The sequence below is a fragment of the Pseudorca crassidens genome, chromosome 14 (genome assembly GCF_039906515.1).
Source record: "Pseudorca crassidens isolate mPseCra1 chromosome 14, mPseCra1.hap1, whole genome shotgun sequence".
NCBI lineage: Eukaryota > Metazoa > Chordata > Mammalia > Artiodactyla > Delphinidae > Pseudorca > Pseudorca crassidens.
The window spans coordinates 3,608,036-3,628,100 of record NC_090309.1 but is presented as its reverse complement, the minus strand read 5'-3'; positions in this window follow the sequence as shown (position 1 = coordinate 3,628,100).

Genomic DNA, 20,065 nt, shown 5'->3' with positions numbered 1-20,065 from the left:
ATGTGTCATGGTCAACTGTGAAGACCATCCTTATTGGGAAGGTTATTTGTCTCTCTGCCCTCATGTACCCGCCTCCCTATCCTTCTGCTCTGTAGCACAGTGAGCTAACACCGGCAGACTAGACTTCCCTGAATGCCCTGCCCACGGGATTCCTGCTTGTTTCAGCCAATGGAAGCCATGGCAGGATATTAGGCGTCTGGAAGTGTGTGTCAATGGGGAGGAGGGCTGGGGTGGGGGGGGGCGGGTGAGGAAGCCATAGTAATATTTCCAGCCCACGTCTGTTTCCAAAGCCTCCTCCAACAGTGGCTTTCTCTCTCCTGGAAGTCTGTCCACAAAGCAGACTCGTCCTCCAAGGCCGCAAACCCTCTTCCTCTGACCTCGCCCTTCCTTGGAGTAGCAGCCACTTCTTACAGTTGTTGGCTTCTGGATTGTTTCGCTTCCCCCATTTTCATATCTTCCAACACCTCTGTAATTTGCTTCTGTGTTAGACTCCCATAATAAACCACCTCGGCAGGAACTGTTCACCCGACAGACACTGACTCACAGAGCCAAAGTCCCCTGCACAGTCTTCATGACCACACGGGGACCTCTTCTCAGTGTGCACTTTGAGGACCAGCTACTTTGCTCCAAGCTCTTTAGAGACCACCTTTAATCCTGGCAGAGGAAAGCTTTGGATTGGTTTGATTCTCCAGCCTCACTGGGTTCGAGGGTGTCTCCACTGAGCCATGCTAGAGGGCAACAGAGCCAAGAACAGGCTGCCTGACCGTCAGCTTCCAAGGGTCTCTTCTGGAAGGCAGTCTCTCTGTGATGAAATATTGTTTTGAATGTGATCATCTTTTGGAAAAATAGTGTTGCCATCATCTGCCTGAGCTTTCCTCAGCAGCGTTACTTAGGAGTACTCAGCACTTTTAGGGAGAAAAAGAAAAATCCTAAAAGAACACACACACGTGTTTGGGGGAAACTTCCAGGTACCGAGATCTGGATCACTGTCCTAGGTAACTCTGTACTGCTCATTGGTGGTGAGTTACAAATGGTTTTCCATCCATTAATCACCTTGTCTTCGGTCTTACCTACACCCAGCCCATTTTCACTGCTGCTGAAACAGTGATCACTGCAAAAACCAAATTTGATCATTTAAAATTAAAATTTTTATTGGATTTTCATAGCTTTCAAGATGAAGACCAAATATTTTAGCATGGAATTGTATGTACCTGGTCCTTTGGTAGAAACCAAGTATGTGGTTTATACCTTTCTCTGTGGTCATCCACCTGCTACTTCTGCCCTTCTCTTGTTCCCCTGCTGCCAGAAGTGTCCTAAGTCAGACATAGTCTTTCATAGGTCTATACTTTAGTGTCTGCTGTTCTTCTGCTGTAATATTCTTCTACCTCCTAGTCTGCTCAGGCTCAGCTGATACACCACCTAAAATCCCCCGTCTCTTCCACCCCTCGCCCTATTTGGCTGAGGTGCCAGCCCATGGGCTCCTGAAGCATCTCCTGCATAACCTACATCTGACCTAAGGGTGTGATCATTTGCCCACCTGACCAGCTCCCCCACAAGACCAGCCATCTCACGGGCAGGGCCATCCTCTTAGAATTCCTTGTTTTTGTCAGTGCCTAATTTTGGGCTTGGTAGATATTAGACATTTAATATATGCCCTTACCCTCAGTGCATAAGAGCTCTGAGTATTCTACATTCTTACCAACTCTTTTTAAGTCACTTTAAATTTCAACCATACTAATACATTTGTCATAATATTCCATTGCCATTTTAATTTGCATTTCCCTGGAAACGAACGATGTTGAATATCTTTCCACATACTTATTTACCACATACATATTTTCTTTTGTCAAGTATTCAGTCAGGTCTTTTGCCCATTTTAATTTATTTTTTAATTTTTGTTATTGATTTGTAAGAGTTTAATACAAACAATTTTGATAATTTGAGAAGTGCAATCTATAGGTTAGTATTGTATTAGATTTGATAGAACTTCACAAGAGAACTTTTGTCACAATGTCTCTGAAATTCGTTGAGTTTAAATTTTTAAATAAGAAATATGCCATTATTTTGAGTTATATAAATCTCCGACTTTAAAATAATCCTATATTTTATAGAAAAGGGAAACTCCAACAATATTTAACTACAAAATATTGTTTTACATTTAGCATACATTTTATAATATACACATGATAAAATTTGGGGGCTTTTTTTTTACATCAAAATGTAAGTGACAACCACAAATAATGTACTTCTTCATAAAACAGAATTTACTTTAAATAGAAATGTTCCTCTCACATTTTAGCAAAATGTACAGTGGGAAAACATGACACTAACCATTTTCATTTGTTATAATAAACACACACACACATCCACGAAAGGAATTTGGATCTAAATTATTTTTTATAGGAAATGGATATGTTTATCACAGATTCTGAACCCACCATACAGATAACAGAATTGGTTCTTAATGTTTTGATCACTGCCAGAACAAACACATTTCCAGATTGATTTATTTTTTTTCCCCAAAGGTTGAGTAAGACATAACAAACACTTCCTGCCACAGACATGGCATGGTGGTAGGTCGGATACCTGGGTTATATAAATCTTTATGCTGAGCATTTATGACATTTCAGCTTAGAAGTTCATTCAGTTTAATGATTGAGGCAGCAGGCAATTATGACATTAAACAGTTCACAGACCTTAACCCAAGCCCCAAATGGTTTAATTTTTTTAATGGCTGACTTTGCCTCTCCCAGTGTGCACAGACCAATGCAGAGTTTAAAACCCTTGCCCATCTTAATTGCCCCTGCTTTGCTGCAAGCACCACTGACTGCCTTCTAGTTCCAAATGTCTTCAGTTATTAAAAATTATCAATAGAAAGTAATCCAGACTTACACTGGCGATACAATTGGCTACATATGCCCTAGTGGAGCATAAAATAAGAAAGACTGTTACTATTACTACTGAAGTGTCATAGCGGAGAACATACTTTAAAAGTGAATCACATTATGCCTGTTCAGTCAATTATTTCTACTTGCAAAGACAGAGCTTCTTCCTGAAGATAACTTTCCTTTCTTAAGTAAAGATACTGTCTTAGATTCGAATACATATTTGAGTCTGAAGATGCTACTCACTGAAATAACAAGATTGGGGAAAAATATTAAATTTAAATAAAAGTCACATCGAATTTTATTGTGATAACTATATCTGCACCCAATATTTCCTTTGTTCCTGAGCTCACTGCAATTAATAATTTTGTGTCATATTAAACTCTGATAATTTTTATAATTTCCTAATATTGAGTTGCTTTTCCAGAACTGCTTAGTAAATATAATCACTGTTGCTTTTGAACTCTAAGTAGCAGCCATAGGCTTCTAGAAAGAAGGCTGAAGAATTAGGGCAATGCTTATTGGGTCAGGTGGGGTTAGAAAATGTTCAATATCTTAAGAAATGTCTCTTACAACTATGAAAAATCCCGGAGATGGAATGCTCTCACTGAATTACCACATTTGATTCTCAAACAATGCTAGAGTGTTTTGGTCCTCATTTCAAAGTTGAGGCATCTGAATTTCAAGAGGTTCAAAGTTCCACATCTTATTCTTCTCAAGTGAGCTCAGGTGGCTTTTCCTATAGGAAGCCTCTTCTGAGCTGGCAGGCCCAGGTAGGCACTCCACCTGCCTTTGGAAGGATGCACATGTCACTGTTTGACTGTCATCTATGTGTGACTCAGGACTCCAAGTGACATTCCACGTTCCTGAGGATGGGACCATGTTTTATGAACCCTTGTAACCTTGGGGCTGCTAACAGTATCTGGTACTTGGTAGGAGATCAATAACTGCTTGTTTTGGTTTCATTTTGGTTTTGATTGTTTTAAACAACTATTTCTTGGCCGTTGGCTCATGGTCTTCCTGTCCACTCAGAATCTCTGAGGACCAGACATTCAACACTAAGATCTCACCCTAGAAGGGCCTCACCTTTGTCCTCACACCACCAATCCACTTGTCTTTTCTCCTTGTACTACCAGATGGCAAACGGTGCTAAGAAAACACCTTACTTATGCCCCTTTCCTAGTCCAGATCCATACACAGGCAGACACGTGGTAAAACAATAGTACAGACCCTACAACCATGCGGCCTGGGTTCAAATCTCAGCCCTGCTACTTACATGTCAGTGACACTGGGTCACTCATCAACCTCGCAGAATCTCCAAATCCTCATTTATATAGTGGCAAAATAAAAAGATTTGCCACACGGAGATGGCATGAAGATTCAATGTCATGAAATGTCATTAAATTGTATATATATGGACACATATCTATGTGTTTACATATGCAGAGAATTCTGATTATTTGCAAGAGTTCTGTTCTACAAAGTTGCTGAAAACACTGAATTAACAAATATGAACCATTGCTCTCAGGGGAGAATGCAGAGCTAGGTTCCTATGGGCCTCTGGTCACAACATTTCCATCAACTGGTCAATACCTAACCTTGTGTTGTGGCTGTTTTTGCTTAAAGACACCTTCCTTAATATACACATCATTGGTTCATTACCGCTGAACTCACAGTCCACGGCACTAGAGCTCCCGCCCGAACGAAGCTCATCTAAGACATAGGTTTTCTCTTAGGACACGTCACAGCTTTCCTGTGCTTAGAAACTCGCTCCAGCCAGCACTACAGCACTACACTTGGGGGTCATTTTAAACAGCACATTAGGAAAGAATACAAATGTGCAGAAAACGTGTTACTAAATGAGACTGTGAAAAGGACACTCGTTTAAGGTGTGGGAGCTGAAATGAAGGCAGAGCACCCTTTGTTCCACCTCGGCTGGGAACATGCACATTGGAGGACTCAAATTTTCCATCACTCTGCCCGTGTCCTCAAATGACTGTACAGGCACTGTAAGCATTGATTCTGGGGAGGCGGGGTTACAAGTCAGTCATAGCAGGCCAACTCACAAATATGGAATCTGCCAAGAAGGAGATCTGGCCGTACACACAAACACACACACACGCACGCACGCACGCACACACTACCAGCCATTTGTGAGGCGAGAAGTCTCTGCAGTTTGGGTTCAGAGACAATCTCTCTACCTTTGGCCTCACCACTTCCTTCAGCTCTTGGTTCTGTCCACTATTCCCTTTCCTTTATCACCATCCCTTCTTTTGGTAAATATGCTCAAACATAGGTAGGAAGGAAGGAAGGAAGGAAGGAAGGAGAGAAGGGGAAGAGGAAAGGAAGGGAAAGAAAAGGAAAAGAAAGAGAGAAAGAAAGCAGAGCCCTGCACCCCTCGAGCTGTCCTCCACTTGTAGCAAACAGTCCCATCTCTCTCCTGTCCTCCTACTGAAGGGTCTCCATAGACTCGTCCTCTCTCCCTGACTCAGATCCTCCACCTCCCACCTGTGTTTCGAACCTCCACAATCTGGCTTGTGCATCAACCACCGCCATGAACCTGCTCTTCCTGGGACCACCCACATCTCCGAATGGCCAAACTATGGACACTTTCCTACATTGAGCTTTCTGGGCTCCTGTCCTGCATTTGACCCTGCAGGTCACTCCCCACTTTAGAAACCCATTCATTCCATAGGATCCCCCCACACTGTCCTCTCACACCTCAAAAGGTGTCCCTTTACTGTCACCTCCTGGATTCTGCTTCTCTTCCTATTTTTCTCATGCCACCACTCCCAGGCCTCCCACCTCAGCCTCATCCCCTCCTGCGTAAATATTCCTCTAGACTTCCAAAGTCCTGATAATGCTCATTCATGCACCGGCAGTTCAGCCCACCCCGATTCCTCACCACACCGGTGGTCATCCTCTCCTCTCTGCTTGGACTGCTTTCTCTGCCGGCCAACAGCTCCTCACCTGTCCAATTCCTAAATGACATTTTAGAATCAACCTGGACCAATGTAAATTGATACAACCATTATGGACAACAGTATGGAGGTTCCTTAAAAAACTAAAAATAGAACTACCATACGACCCAGCAATCTGGGCATATATCCAGAGAAAACTATAATTTGAAAAGATTCATACACCCCTATGTTCATAGCAGCACTACTCACAATAGCCCAGACATGGAAACGACCTAAATGTCCATCGACAGATGAATGGATAAAGAAGGTATGGAACATGTGTACAATGGAATATTACTCAGCCATTAAAAAGAATGAAATAATGTCATATGCAGCAACATGGATGGACCTAGAGATTGTCACACTGTGTGAAGTAAGTTAGTCAGAGGAAGACAAATATCATATGATATCACTTATATGTGGAATCTAAAAAAATGATACAAATGAACTTATTTACAAAACAGAACTAGAGTCACAGATGTAGAAAACAAACTTATGGTTACTGGGGGGAAAGCGGGGGAGAAGGGATCCATTGGGAGATTGGGATTGACATGTACACACTACTATATATAAAACAGATAACTAATAAGGACCTACTGTAGAGCACAGGGAACTCTGCTCAGTACTCTGCAATGACCTACATGGGAAAAGAATCTTAAAAAGAGTGGGTATATGTATATGTGTAACTGATTCACTTTGATGTACCCCTGAAATTAACAAACACTGCAAATCAACTATAGTCCAATAAAAATTTTTTAAAACAATAACATTTATAAAGTGCTTGACACATACAAAAGAAAAAAAGAATCAACCTGCAGTCTTATAAGATTTAAGGGCTCTTTTGATGATGAGCCACACAGCACGGTGACACTCGGAGAAATGAGAGGCAGAGCTCTCTGTTCTTACAGCTCCCATGGGAGAAGGTCACCAGACAGGGCCACACAGGAGCTTCCCCCCAGGGACAGAGTCACAGGAGGCTGGGGCTTTAGGGGCAACTATGCACTGCAGACGTGGCATAGCTCCCTGTACACTGACCACCTTGAATATTTTCTGGAGCTCTGGGCATCTGGCTGTCCCTAGTTATCTGGTACCTGGACCCAGGGAGATTAGGGTGGGTGTCGAGTGGCCCTGGAATGAAGGGCTTAGAGTATGGACTTAATCATCTGCTCAGGAAGGGGAATTGACCAACCTCTAGCCAGAACCTCAAAACTGGGTCAAAACAGCATTTTTTTTTTCTGTTGTTATTAAGCACTCATCATTTTTTTTTAATTTTTACTAGAGTCAATTTACAATGTTGTGTTAGTTTCTGCTGTACAGCAAAGTATATCAGTTATACATACACATATCCACTCTTTTTTAGATTCTTTTCCCATATAGGTCATTACAGAGTACTGAGTAGAGTTCCCTTGCTCTACAGTAGCTTCTTATTAGTTATCTATTTTATGTATAATAGTGTGTGTATGTCAGTCCCAGTTTCCCCAATTATCCCTCCCCCCCACCCCTGCTTTCCCCTCTCGTGACCATAAGTTTTTTCTACATCTGTGACTCTATTTCTGTTCATTTGCACCATTTTTTAGATTCCACATATAAGCAGTATCACATAAGATTTGTCTTTCTCTGTCTGACTTACTTCACTCAGTTATGACAGCATTGAAACAGCAACAACTACATTACACCTCGCATCAGCTTCTCCGGTGGGATTAGGAACTCCCCCAAGACCCAGCGTCCCAACACCACTCCCCCGCCCGCATCTTAGGCATCACATTTCAACTACCCACTTAGGCATCTGTGCCTTTACTTGGTTGCTACCTTTAGTGGCTGGAACTGTGCTTGTCCATCTTTGCACCCCAGGAGCCAACACACTGTTCAGCACATAGAGGGTGCTTAATACATATTTTCTCAGTGAATAAATTAAATGTAAAACATAGGCAATAAAATAGAACATCCCCTGGATCTTAGGGAAAAAACACCTATGTGTAAAAAATGTGAACTTCGGGAGAAAAAAATTCAGACAGAGAAAAATGTAAGCAACAGTAAGGGTTCTAAAGTAAAACTTGGTGTTTGAGTGAACTATGTATTCAGTTGCTATGGGGAAAAATTAATTCATTCGAGGGAAGATGAGAAGGGTATAACGGAGATTAATTAAAATTTAGTTTATCAGATTTTTCTCAGGAGATTGGCAACTGAGTCAGAGGAAAATCTTATTTAAGTGCATAAGTATATTTCAGCTTCTAAGCGCATTGCATGAGAAAATGAAAACAGAGAATAGCAGTGTACGTTAAGTAATTACCACTTTGGAATTTGATATGCCCTGAAATTCTAAATCTAGAAAACAAAACTCTTGGGGTAAAATGTTTGCAACTATCTCAGTATGATGAATTTTGAAAGGACCAGGTGCCTGGGGCCTCCAGTGACCTTCATGTCCCTAAAGCTGACAGACACTTCTTGGTGTTCATCTTGCTTATCTGTAGATACGTGTGTGGGATGACCCTGTCCAGAAGTGTTCTCTTCTCTTGCTTCTTTATATCCATTTCTCCTGGGCCTTCTTGTTCTCTGACAGCCCCTTCTGGCTTCAGGTCCTGGCCCCTCCTGCAGTACCCCGTCTCCAGATGTGAAATTCCTGAGGAATCAGTGTTGCCCCCCACTGTCTTCCCTACCTCCATCCTCTGTGGAGATCTGCCCCTTCTCTCCCAGCTTTAACTCACATCTGTCTGCCTACAGCTCTCACCTGTGTTTCCAGTTCAAGGGGCTCTCAGGGCAGCAATGAAGAGCCCAGGCTCTCAAGTAAACAGCCTGGTTTTCAAAGCTGGTTCTGCCACTTCTGCCTCAGTGTCCACAGCTGAGAAATGGGGATTATAACTAAGAAGGCAGGAGCCTGTAGGAGTCAATCCAAGAGGAGCAGTGCCTGGCACAGAGTAAAAAGCTCAATGGGACGTACACACACTACCGTATATAAAACAGGTACCTAACAAGGACCTGCTGTACAGTACAGGGAACTCTACGCAGTACTCTGTAATGACCTGCATGGGAAAAGAGTCTAAAAAACAGGGGATATATGTATGTGTATGGCTGATTCACTTTACTGTACCCCTAAAACTAACACAGCATTGTAAACCAACTCTACTCCAACAAAAGTTAAAAAAGAAAAAAAAAAAAAGCTCAGTGGAATTTGGCCACCAGTGTCACCAAGCGTCCCTCCCAGTCTCTGGACACGGTGACTTACCTCCAGTCACGGCCACCATCCTGTCCCACTGGGGTGTCGCCACAGCCCCTAAATGGCCCCCTCCCTTTCCTTCTCCTCTTGCCAGTAGCATCCTCTGTCAAGTGGAGGTCAGGATGCTCCCCCGCCCAAAACCCTTCCAGGTTGCTCACGTCTTCGGGATGAAGCCTGATCGTCTTCGCATCGGTCCTGCCCCTCTCCTTCCCCCTTGCTGTGCTGCAGCTCTCCTGGTTTGGGGTGTGGTTTCTGCACCAACGGGTGCCCCACTGCCCACTCCTGCAAAGCCCCCTCGCAGCCGCCTGCGGCTGGTCCTTGGAGACTCAGCTTCCCCGCTCCCTACCTCTGGAGCCCGCTCAGACCCTGGCTCTAGACCAGCCCTCCTGTTCTTAGGATCTTCCACACCAGCGCGGTGCCAGGCGCTGGGATGCAGCGGGGAACAGAGTGACCGCAGCCCCTGCACGGCTACATCTTCAGTGGATTTTGGACGCAGCACAGTGTCTAAGCCCCAATCCACACTGTAAAGGAAAGTAAAGGGCACTTTGAGAGGGGTCACAAGGGGTCCTAGTTTGGGTTTAGGGAAGGTCTCAGGACGGAGGAGACACCAGCTGAGACACGAAGGGCAGGTCGGAGTGGTCCAGCGAGGGACGCCCTGGGCGGGACCCAGGCTTCAGGACTCGCAGCTCGGACAACTGCTCGCAAGGAGCAATCCAGTGACAGAGTGGGAGAGGCTGAATGTTTTGGAGTAGGTGTCTAAAAACAATGGAATAATCACCAAATCTAAGAATGGCATTCAAAACTTATCATGTCATTTTACAGAGGAAGACAAAAGAAAGGTCCTTTTACCTTACATTTAAAATCAAAATTCTAGGGGAAAAGAAGAATGAAGGAAAAAACCACATATAAGCTTAGCTATGGGTCAGAGTAGCTATGCTGAAGCCACCTGCCACCCGGGACCCAGTCCTGGCTGTCCCACCTCCCCAAGGTGGGGTCTGATGTCATCTGAAAAATTGTGAACATTAGCTTCAGGGGCTCACATATAGGAGTAAGTGGTGGGCATGAAATCATGAATTGGATTCATGATGTCCTTCTGCTGTCAGCTTAGGGAATAGCTCTTTTAATATATTTTGAAGCATGTATCAGGATTTCCCTGGTGACCCTAAGCTCTCTGAAGTTGCAGGGTCATTGTGAATACCCAGCCATGATCTTGGGTGATGGCTGAGATCCAAAGCTCCATTTGGATGGAGGAAAGCTGCCTTCGTGAAGTGCTGTGGGTAACAAGGATGCCACGAAGTACATGCTGCAAAATATGTTAAACGTGCTATTTTCTAAACCGAGAGCAGAAGGGCCCATCATGTAGATAGCTTTAGTATTTGGGGAGAAAGGAAGAAAAATCTCTCTGGCATATGACGTCATTTATAATAAGGAGGACCAGCATCTGTCGGTGCTTCCTTTGTGCCAGGCCTGAAATCAGGGGGGTGGTGGACATGGCACCAGCAGAGGGAGATGAGCAAGCAGATCCCCACCTAGCCCGCTGGCCCTGGCAAGAAGCTGAATGGGGAATCAGGAAGCCTGAGCGCCAGTTTCTAATCCCACCACCAGGAGGGTGCCTATGACTTTGAACGTATCAGACAACTTGTCTTTAGCTCCACTTCGTGTCATTAGGACGAGGTGAGGACAAGCTTCTTGATGGGACACACGGAGAAGAGTAGAAAGGCATGAGATTCACTCCGGGACCGAACTTTATTCCCGGGGAAAATGTCAGGTCTCCCAGAGAGGACGAATCCTGGAGGGCTAAGAGGAACCAGTTTAGGGGAAAGGAGGACCCCTGGTTACACATCAGGAAAGCAAAATTGAAGCCTAGCCAGAGTGATTGGTTGCTTTGACCTCTGTTGGGGCAAGGAAAAGCAAAGTTGTTCCACAGATTGTGGTGAGGATTACACAGCTTTGTGAATGCACTGAAGACTTTGTTTGTTTTTAACTTTTTATTTTATATTGGAGTATATCCGATTAACGATGAACAATGTTGTGATAGTTTCAGGTGCACAGCAAAGAAACCCAGCCATCCATATACATGTATCCATTCTCCCCCCAGACTCCCCTCCCGTCCAGGCTGCCATATAACATTGAGCAGAGTTCCCTGTGGTATACAGTAGGTCCTTGTTGGTTACCCTTTTTAAATACAGGGAATATTTTAAATAGCGGGGAATCCTTTTTAAATATTTATCCTTTTCAAATAGCAGGGAATACACTGAAAACTTTGAACTGATGAACTTCTGACCTTTAAATGGATGAATCGTATGTTACGTGAATTACATCTCAATAAAGATGATAGGTATACGGAAAAAAATTGCTTCAGGAAAAGCAAGAATCACAGTACGTGAACACTAGGTCTTCTTCGGGTTTTTGCCTCAATTCCTTGATCACCCTAGAGGTTCTCCTTTGAAAAATGCCCTTGGCTAGTCGTCTTTTCTCCCTGAGGAATTTTTTTTAATTGGAAATTAAATTAAAAGTTTTTTAAAATTGGAAATTCATAATTTGAAAGCTGTGATTACCCAGCTTCTCCCCCAATCAGCAATGGGAGGTTTATTGTTTTCTTACTCCTGTGGGTCATCTAGACAATTAGATGAATAGACACACCACCTTGTACCATTTCCCTCATCAATCTGTTGGTCAGAAAGCATTGATTGACCATAAAACTATATACATGACATAAACAACCTCTGACACACCCAGGCCCTGGAAGATTTGAGAGGCATGTGTATTCAATGTGGAGTTATTCTCTGCAACTTGAAGCTGAAAAGGAAATCCTAATTTGGATTTCATAGTCCAGACATTTTCCTTAGCATCTCTAAAACACACCCCAAAATGGTATTTCAAGCACTTCAGAGAAAGGATGCCAAGTACAAGAATGCAGTGGAGAAGAATATTTTTGTCCCATTAACTCAACCTACAGAACATACCACAAAGACTCCTAACTATCTCATGATCACTAAACAAATTTTGAAAACTAATACCAACAACGTACTCTTCGTGCTAATTAAGAGCTAAATTGACATGATTTATGTTCGATTCTGGACTACATTTTTAAATAACTTCCTCCTTTGTGCTCACTTCCATTTTAATGGAAAGATAAGATTTTTTTGTTACATTCGTACATTAACAGACTGCACAAATATTTATTGAGTGCCGGTTACATATGGAACCCTGAGTTAGCTATTGAATGAGCTGTAAGACTGTGGCTCAAATGCTCCCCGCTCCCTGATATGATTTAGAAATAGTCACTTGTTTAATCATCTCATCTGTTTATTTCTCAAGAAGATGGTTCTACACAGTAACTTTTAATACAATGTGTGTCAGGATAAAAAGCAGTGTGCAATTATCCAATTTTCATCTACTTAAATTTTAATGACCATACTTACTTGCCCATTCCGTTTTGCAACTTTTAGCCTGTAGGCACTTAAGTAGCAGTTTGAGACCTGAGATTCTCCCAGATTTAGTTCTACATGGCCAGTGCTCGTTGGACCCTAATTGTTGTGTGGTAGGTAGTTTTTACTCAAAGCAACCTTCCGTTTAAACTGCCAGCATTCAGAATACTTCATAAGCATGTGGTTCATGATTTTATAGTTAGAGAGTAACACCCATACCAAAAAATCTAGAATGCTTTACTACACGTTTCCCCTCAGGAGCCTGGCAAAGTGAAAAATTGAATGACTTCTACCAGACAGTCTATTACCGACCAGGGTTCTTGGCCTTCCTTGATCAAAAGAAATCGATAAGAGGCCAGGCGAGAAATTCAGGCCAGGCTTTACTAGGATCCCTGCTGCAGCAGGAGGGGGAGCGAAAACAAGTAACAGGTTCACTTGCTTGCTTCCTCCCCAAGGAAGGGCGAGCTGGTGCCTTATACAGGGTGAGGGTAGGGGTAGGTCCAGAGGTCGGGCATGACGGACGGCTTAGGTGGTCTGCCCACCCCAAGGGCACGTGCAGTACCCTGGTTTTGCTTCCAGCTCTTCAGAAGCGGCAGTTGGGATTTTTCGGTCTTCTTATAGTTTGTAAGTTGCCCCAACTGTGCATGCACACCTTTATTTTTAGTCCCTTATAGTTTCTTTGTATTTCGTTGCTGGAGGAGATGTTTGTCCACGTGCAAGCACTGCAGCAAAGCTTCCCAGTTCCCAGGTCCCAACCTGTTTAAATTTGCCTCAACAAACAGGTAAATTAAGCGATGATCTCAGGCCTTGGGTATGGAAGCCCCTGACCTGGGGCACAGCGGACCTCAAGTACCCCACGTGAAAATGTAGAACACACATGAGCAGAGTCCGACTTCCTTCTCTCCAGTGGGCTTTAAGAAATATATCCATGCAATTGTTTTCATCGGTTTTTAAAGGAAGGAGATTGTGACTCAAGGCAACTCCACACGTAATCAATCAGAGATGTACTGAGTACAGGGCATTCACTTTGGTGCTGTGCAAAAGACATTATGAGTTCTCATCCTACGGCAGGCACCCTCACTTGCACATGCTTCTGCCAAGAGGTGTCTCCCACTGCCTTTCAGGCCTGTCGAATCACAGCACATTCATCCTATCAGAATCCACAGGCTCTGTCCAGGCACCTGGACCCGTTTATTACTTGCTATCAGAACTCCGTGAAGAAACCGTAATCATGACTGCAGCTCTTTAAAGGCAACAAAGATCAACTGAAAACAAAAGTTACCAATGGTTAGTAGCTAACAATTTGATTTTGTAAGTTGATATTCATGGTAGAAATAACTTTGAATGAAAGAAAATGTGACAAGGGCAGGAAATGTGAGGCAGGACACGTGGAGTCAAAGCAGGTGACTTACAAAGACGACAACTGACCTCATGTAGGACTTGACTCGGGAGCTGCCTCCTCTTTCCTTTGCACAATGTTATATCTCTTCCCAGAATAATGCTATGTTCAGGCATCTCTTAGCATCTCACATGGAGAAGATCTGAATCTTCTAGTTCTGATTCAGCTTCTTGTGTTTAATACAACATTTTATTAGTCTGGATAAGCTATATTTTGCTGCAGTGACAAATAGCTGCACAATCTCTGTGTCTTAATACTAAAAATATATATATATATTTCTTACACACATTACGTATTTAATGTAAAGACAGCAGGGAAGCTTGGCTTATCATAGACAGTTGAGGGCCCAGGCTGATGGAGGCTCCATGCAGATATGTTCCTCCACCATCACCTGGACGTGAAAATGGGATGGTAATAAGTGACATGCCAGCTCTATAAACTTCCCTTCCAAAGCGAGATAATTCTAGGCTAAAGCATGGCCACACCTGTGATGGTTAATTCTGTGTCAACGTGACAGGGTATGCAGATGTTTGGTCAAACATTATTCTGGGAGTGTCTGTGAGGGTGCTTGGGATGAGATTAACATTGGAATCGGGAGACTGAGTGAAGCAGACTCCCCTTCTCCCCTCCACTCAGGTGGGTGGGCCTCATCTGATCTGCTGAGGCTCTGAACTTCTCCTAAGTCAGAGAGAACTCTCCTGCCTGACTGCCTCTGAAATGGGACATATGGTTTCTCCCACCTTCAGAGGCAAAGGGAAACATCAACTTTTCCTAGGCCTGAAGGCCAAGGCTGTTGGCCTTAGGACGGGAACTGCACCACTGCTCTCCTGGGTCCAGACCTGAGGGACTCACACTATGGACCTTGTTAGCCTCCATAATTGTGTGAGCCAATTCCTTACAATAAATCTACAGAAATGTCTGTGTGTGTGTGTGTGTGTGTGTGTGTGTGTATTCATCCTATTGGTTCTGTTTCTCTGGAGGACCCTGTGTAACACATAAATTAATGAAGTAGGGAAATGCAGTTAATCAAGTGCCTGAAAAGAGAACTAGAAATATCTGATGGAAGGATTTTCAAAAGTATACCAATAGGATGATGGGTGGACTTTTCATTTTGAGTTGGAAGGTGCTCTAAGATCCCCAACTGACAAGTGAGTGACAAATCATACAATCTCTATGGCCGGACACCATCTTTTGTCTATTAAGAGATGGAAGAACTCATCCTGCTACCACTCCAATGGCATCCCTTCCTTTCCAACTATATAAGAAGGATGCAAAGGAGAGAAGAGTGGGCAGACCAATGGAGTGGGTGGCCTTCCAGGCACAAGGGGTTAGAAATAAAGAAGTTTGTCCCTCCCCTCTCCAAAGCCAGATAAGTGAGTGTCTCAGAGAATCAGAGGTTGAGATAGGAGTGCCTGCAAGGAGGGGTCACCAGGGCTTCACTTCTCAGCTGGAAGCTTGCTGAGTTATTGAAGATGTCAGCCCATATAGGGGCCACCACTAGAAGGAGAACAGGAGGGCATCCTCGGAGAAGCTTGACACGTATAACCTGGCTGTAATCAGCATAGAGAATGGCAGGACTGGTGCATACAACTGGTCTGGTAATTTCGGGGTGGAAAAGGGTGGCAGGGAAAGGACTACTGGGGTAGCAGCAGAGTAAACCTGATGTAAATCCTTCCCTAGTTCCCCGGGCCCCCAGAGGCAGGAAAAGAGGTCACGGCTCCATGGAAGGAGCTCAGAGATAAAAAGAGGGAACTCCCTTCCCAGAGAGGGAATTGGGGCCATGGACCACTGGAAGGACCCAAGGGACTGCCTGTCTTTGGAAGAGTCCTCATCTGAGTGCCACCATATAGAAACTCCCACACCACCTACACAGGGGACACCACAGGGGAAGAAAATCCACACCATCGGATGAACTAAGACCAAGTGAGAGAAAATGGGACCACCTCCTCAGCCCCAAAGGACACCACGTGTGTCACTCTCATTCCCCGACTCAATCCCAAACTTACACAGCCGAGCCAACCCAGAGAAGTGAGGGAGGGGGAGAAGTAAGGCAGATCAGCACCCCCTCCAAGCGTTGCAGTGCTGGGGAGTGAAAAAGCAGAGGGTTTCTCCAAAGTGTTTTACCCCTGTCCTTTTTTCACAATTCTTAATAAAACGTGATCCTTATGGGAGTATCAAATGTTACAGTAAAATACCCAGTCACATCCACTTACCTTTCACATCTACTAAGAGACAAGGTCCTCCTAGTTCAAAACCGTTCCCTTGGCAAGTCTTTCAACACCAGCCATGGCACTAAGAAGCCTGCAAATGTGTTCTGCTATTGTGGACTACGCATGTTTTAATTTTGTTTTAATCAAATTAACTCCTATCACATTACGTGAGCTCAAAATTATAGTGACAGCCTTCAACTGATTGTAAATGCAGAGTTTGATTAATCTTTAAAAGGGCAAGTTCAACAGTGTTGCACGGAGCAAAGAGGTGAAGCAGAAAAGTAATTGTAGTATTTCTGTTTATCAAAAAAAAAAAGCTTCACCAGAATTTCACATTCCTAGTAAATAAAGGGAAATGTTAGCATTTATTTACGCTGTATAATATGTAGCAGATATTTCCAGGTTTTCTCCACTTTTCTATAAAACTTGGGAAAAGTACAGGATCCTGGCTCACAAATACAGACCTTGAATTTTTTAATTAAGAATCACACAATCATACATATGTTATATTCAATTATTTCTCCATGAATTTTCAGTAGCTGAACCAATACTAAAACGCTGCAAATATTCCAGCAAATGTCCAGGTGGTGTCATCCTACTTGGTACACTTGGCAATTTGTCTTTTACGTTGAAGCTTTCTTGCTGTGTCAGAAGCAAAAATAAGTCCAGATGTAAATATTTAACCTTGTTACAGGCTTTAAAGATGTTTCAAAGTAACAGTCATCTTCTCTTGACGGATCAAATTCTGTTCTCAACATTTGCTTTGGTGTGTCTTACACATTTCAGCCTTGCTCGCTCTCCTTTCTTCCCTTTAGTAGGGCAAAACATATATCTACTTTTAAAAACATATATGCATATTTTAAATATATTGTTCAGGACAAAGTCTCCCTATAACACAGAGATAAAGAGGGAGAAATGGAACAAAAACGAAAGGGTTCAGCTGAGTTGCATTTCCTTTTAGGCTTATAACTTGGATTCCCTAGAGCAGCTCTGTCCAATAGAAATATAATACCAGCACAGACGTGAACCACATCTATAATTTTCAATTTTCTGGCAGCCACATCCAAGATAAGTAAAAAGACACAGGTGAAAATAACCTTAATAATATATTTTAAGTCAATATTTTCAAGTTATTATCATTTTAACATGTAATGATACAAACATTTATTCATGGGGTGCTCTAAATTCTCATTTTCATACTAAGTCTTCAAAATCTCGTGTGTATTTGCCATATACAGCACGTCACATTTCAAGTGCTCAATGAGGGACTTCCCTGGCGGTCCAGTGGTTAAGACTCCGCACTCCCAGCGCAGGGGGCATGGGTTTGATCCCTCGTCGGGGAATTAAGATCCCGCAAGCCACGTGGCACGGCCAAGAAGAAAAATAAAATAAATAAAAGTAAAGTGCTCAGTGGCCACACGAGGTTACTGGCTACCTGCAGCCAGCACAGCTTTAAAGAGTATAAGAGGGCTTCCCTGGTGGCGCAGTGGTTGGGAGTCCGCCTGCCGATGCAGGGGACGCGGGTTCGTGCCCCGGTCCGGGAAGCTCCCGCATGCCGCGGAGCGGCTGGGCCCGTGAGCCATGGCCACTGAGCCTGCGCGTCCGGAGCCTATGCTCCGCAACGGGAGAGGCCACAGCAGTGGGAGGCCCACGTACTGCAAAAAAAAAAAAAAAAAAAAAAGAGTATAAGAAACTATTCTAAGAATCTGATCATGTGTCCATAGGCAGCTTGCACACCCACATTGGTGTAATGCCAGTGCTAACCATGCTGACTCTAATAAGGATAGTATTGGAGCACCTCTAGCTAATCTCTGCTATGACTGAAGCTCTGGGACAGTTTGTCACGACACTGTTTATCAGGTAACTATTATCTGTAGTTTATAGACTAAGAAAACTGAGGTTCAGAACTCGTGCAAGGGAACTGAACACAGATCTGGCCCCAACACCCCACACTGGTGCCCATCCCACGATGTGGTCCAGGACATGACCAGGAGGTGGCTAGGCTGGGCGGCCAGGTGCTTGGATACACTGTGAGGGTTTCCAGTAAGCCTGGGCTCGGCTTTGTGTCGCAGGTACCCTGGGATTTCTCATAATGGTTGCAGAATAAGTGATGTTATGGCCTCTATCAGGACTTGAACCATCTCTGTTGGAATTGCTGAAAGGTTGGATCAAGTCAAGAATGCCGTTTTTCCCAAACTCTCAGCAGTCGCTGTAGATCCTGACCCCTTGGGGGACACGTGGAACATGCAGTGATTTAACTTGTCTGATGTCAACCAGATGATAACTGGAAGAGCTGGATGGACAGCCAGGCCTGTCTACTTTTGCACTACATCGGGCAACCTCCTATAAATGTCCACTCTGATCTGCACCTCGGGGAACTGGATCTCATGCTCGCTAATTTTCACCTGGAGAAAAATAATCCCGATGAAGCATAAGTGGGCCGCACAGCCAGGCATCTCTTTGCTCAATGACATAGAGAACAGCACCCGACAATGAGTTGAGGGCTGCCTAGAAGAAGCACAAACCGTGGAGTGCGGATATACCCACACGTCTGTGGGGTTGGGAGCTGCGACCTATGGACACAGAGCTGGAGAAGCTAGTAGGGAATGTCCTCTGGGATGGGGAAGCAAGACAGTCATCTGAGCAGAGCAGGGTGCTCAGTACTCCTGACCCAGACCCAGGGTACAGGGCTGCAGAGCCTGAACCTAAAAGCTCAGCATCACTAAGTCTCCAAGGTCACTGACCGTCAGCAGCTTTGGCAGGAGACCCATTCGCAGGCCCAGCCCAGGCACTGTACCCACCAAAGCAGGCAGCCCGGAGGGCAGAGCAGCAGAGCAGGGCCAGGCCCTCAGGGGCTCCCCGCTGTGGACATGCTCCATTTGACATCTGGAGCTTCCAGAGGCTTCATCACGGCAAGTGACAGCAGGAATGGAAGAAAGGGCCAGGCTCTGAAGGGTAAGTGGGGAAGAAAGCAACGACCCTCAGACCTCCGTGACGACAAGAGGGAATTTTCCAGAGGAGGAGCCAGAGATAATCTACTTTTCCAAGCTCTTTCTGAGGGCATGCGGACTAGGGTGGCCAGGTTCAGCAAATAAAAATACAGGACACCCAGTTAAATCTGAATTTCAGGTAAACAATGAATTTTGGTTTTAGTGTTAAGTATGTTCCATGCAACATACTACTAAAAATATTAAGAGTTGTTTATCTGAAATTCAGATTCACCTGGAGTCTGCATATTATCTGGACTCTGTAATCCGGCTCCCATGCTAGTCTGTACACAAAAGGAGTTCCTGATGCTTTCATTGTGAAACTTTGGATGTGAGACAGCACAGCAGTTAAAGGGCTCAGACTGGTGTCATGGACTCCAGCTTGAAGTAAGCTCTGACATTTCCCTGTTACATGGCCTGGAAAATGGAATTGTTTCTCTCAGCCTCACTGTCCTCATCTGTGGAATGGGGATGACATCTCTCCCTCCGGCTTTTATTAGGATGTAATGAAATAAGTGCTTAGCAAGTGGAGAATATAATTATTTCAGAAAGTGTTCTTGTTTAAAAGTATCAAAAATAATCAATAATGCCAGATTGAATTATTGTGAGACCATCCTAATTGTCTTTGAATGTTGGTTACTTTTTTTTAATTCATAAAACTGGGAACACTTTAAAAAATGAGTTTAGATCTTAAAAGGTCCTATAATGGATAACTTAAAATTTTTAGAAAACTGAATCAAGTGAATTAGAAATAAAGATGGCACGATGTCTATTTTTAATAATAAAAATAAAAGTATATTACCGAAGTTTAAAACAAAAAATCGTTGCAATCTTTGAAAGAGGATCACACAATGAAAATACTAAACGATGGCAAATACGTTTTTTAGCATTTATGAAACACACCAACTGCTCACTAAATTCTAGACACATCTATAGTGTGTGTTCAGTGTTCAGACAAGTTCAGTTACTGATATAATCA